This window comes from Merops nubicus, unplaced genomic scaffold, assembly GCF_000691845.1.
Source record: "Merops nubicus isolate BGI_N331 unplaced genomic scaffold, ASM69184v1 scaffold12516, whole genome shotgun sequence".
Classification (NCBI taxonomy): Eukaryota; Metazoa; Chordata; class Aves; order Coraciiformes; family Meropidae; genus Merops; species Merops nubicus.
The window spans coordinates 1-3,070 of record NW_008615659.1 but is presented as its reverse complement, the minus strand read 5'-3'; positions in this window follow the sequence as shown (position 1 = coordinate 3,070).

The window sequence follows — 3,070 nt, the reverse complement described above, 5'->3', positions numbered from 1 at the left end:
GGACTAGTTAATGCAGAAGAGCCTCCTGCACCTCAAGTAATTAAACTGGTGGAAGTACAGTGTGCACTCGCTCTCTCTCTCTCAGATCTGGGCCTGCAGCCCACACTGGGCTACAGTTTCTTTTGCATCAGGTCTATAGCATTTTAATGAGGCAATAGCAGCAGGAAGATAGAAATAATGTCTCCACCCCTTAGTCCAACACTGACAGGATGGGAGACCCTAACGCTTTTTTCTTACCCAGCATCATCCACTGCGCATCTCAGAAGGGCTATAAATATCAGGCAGCCTTCTCAATCCTCCAGAAAGCACAGAGGGATTTATTTGTAACAGAAAAGACAGGAAATTAGACCTATTTTGTTTTCCCTTTAGTTATTCTGAAAGCTGGAGAGAGAGTAGGAAGGGAGCCCAGACTTGCCAGGGCGAGCAGAGCGCAGGGCTCCTGGGTTTGGGCACCCCACACGCTGCCTGGGTGCACGGGACTGGGACTCGGCTTTGACAGAGAGGATCCCAAGAACAACAGAGATTTTCATTTACTACATGGGCCATGCTGTACAGGACACAAGGCAAGATGGCAGGTAGGTACAAAGTTCTGCCCTTATCTGTATCACAGAGGTGCTTTTTTTGCCAGCCTAGGTTGCAATAGTTTCTTTTATGGTGCTTATGTATCTAAGCACGCCCCTAATCATCCTTTTGGAAGCAACATGTGGCAATACCGATCCCAGCTGGGAACTCAACTAAAGAAACTGTATTCCTTCCCTGCTCCCCCAGCCCCGCCCTCTATGAACCTATTAGATGCAACCCTTCCTGTCTTTACCAGCTTAAGAACCTCATTTAAAATCCATTATTTCTTAATGAGACAAGCACACATCACTTTGTATCACCAGTGTGCACCCAATAGGAAGGTCCCAGCAGCTCCAAGCGAAACAATACCCCACTCTGTGGCTAGAAAGGAAACAACCTACAAAGGGCAGCACTCTGAAGCCTAGCATGCAGGGCCAATCAACTATGTCCTGCCGCCGTGGCACGGCTCGCTCCATGCTCACTGACATCAAATCTACCAGAAGGAAATGGTGACCAAAGGAGATCTCTGAGCTCTCACACTCCAGTGACAGACACAGCCTCTGCAGCTGATCTGTGAATATTATTTATAAAGTCTGATCACAGCCTCCTGCAGTCATCAATGTAGGATATTAAATTTATTTTATGGACAATCCTTTTAAGAGTTATTTTCCCCAACATCCAGTACTGGCTACCATTCAAAGCCAAAAAAAATTTGGAGTAGGCAAACCACTGTCCAATACCAAAGACCTAAACTGGCCTGTTCACCCTCTAGCACATGGAGACTACCTGGCTTTCCAAAGGAGCTGGCCCTGCAGAGTGCATTCATTGCCCTAACTCTCATCTGTTCCAACAGCCGTTCAAAGAAACTTGATGGAATGGAGACAGGTGGTGATATAGGCAGCCCTCAGAGATAAAAACAGAACCCTACAAGGGAAGAGGAGCTAGGGAAACAACCATCCATCCTTGCTGCTTTCTGTGTCCCAGGATCCTTTCAGCTGTATGCCTGGTGAGCTTGGGAGTGGGATCTCAGACTGCAGAGTGCTGAATAGATCCGTTTCCCAGGAGTGCTAGCAGATGCCTGAAAAAATGGATAGCACAATTTCACCTGTTATTGCAAGAGCTCATACCACTTGTGTCCCCTATCTGTAACCCTTTGGCACCAAGACTATAAAGAGAGAACAGTGGAAGTGCTTCACATTAAGACCAAAACCCGAGACTGTATTTCCCTGCCTTCATGCACTGGACTCCTGTGTGTGAATGTCCTTCTTCCGGTTCTCTCACCTCTCCTGGCCAAATCAGCCCTTTTGGTCAGGAAATTTAGTGCATGTTCTGAGTGATCGGAAGCATGTTGCCAGCCTTCACCTGAGCTTGGGACAAAGTCAGAGGAGAGGAAGGAAATCTGAAAAGGAAGGGAAAGTCTAGTGGGGTTAGAATAGCGGCTTTAATCACAATTCAAGATTTCTTCTGGTTGCTGCCACAGATGCCTATAACTCTTCACTTCACAAAGGATGTCACATCACATGCCTCTCCAGAGTTCCTCATGGAGAGCAGTAGAGGTAGCCTGTGCGGTATAATAGCATGTTCTTGCACACTACCTTCCTTCGAGCTACCTTCCCAAGGAGGTAAATCCTTGCTAAAAAAGCCTGAGCAGAAAAAAAAACTTTGGTTTTTTTCTATTTGAACCTACTCTGGTAGAATGATGGGAATACTCTCATAACTTGACAACAGAGTGACACCAAATATTTGCAGTGTCTTTTGTTCACAGGATGCCAGTGAAAGGGGGAGATTTTTCTCTGGCTGAGATGCAACACAAAGAGCAACAATCACAAGAATTCACATGTGAATGTTTCAGTACGGCACAAGGTTGAGTGAAATGATAATTGGTTCCTCTTTTTGTAGAGTCCTCTGCAGCAAGACCAGGAACGCGCTTGGAAATCACAACGTCCAACACTGCGCTGGCAACAAGCTCTGCAAACGTTGGCTAACTCCTCTTAAAACTCTCGGGCATCAAGAGTCTCTTTTCCCACAAACACTGTTGTGTGCAAGAATCCCTTTTTTTGTGGGTGACGGCACTCAAATCTAATTTCTTCTGGTTCAAAGACTCATGTCTGCTTGTCTCACCCTCCCACCTCAAGTATTTGGCCTCTTCCGAATTTAACTCTCCTCATCTTTTCATCATTTATCGAGTCTTCCTCCGTAGGGCAATCCATCTCCCTCCCAGGGGGCTCACGTTAGCCATCTGAAGTCTGTTTCTCAGCGAGGCCTCGGAAGGAGGGGGTGCTGCTGGCGTGCCAGGACAGGACAGAGCCCAGCCCCGCGGACACCCTCCCGCACTCCGGGTTGGAGCCTGGCTTTGCTGCCTGTAAGCCCACCCCCGGGAGACCCTTTCCCAAGGGACCGGTTCCGAGCAGGGGAGCGCGGCCTCCCAGGACAGCAGGCGAGCGAGCCCCCCCAGCGGAAGGCCACCGCCTGCCCTCCTCGCCTGGCGCGCGAAGCTGTGCAGGGGACA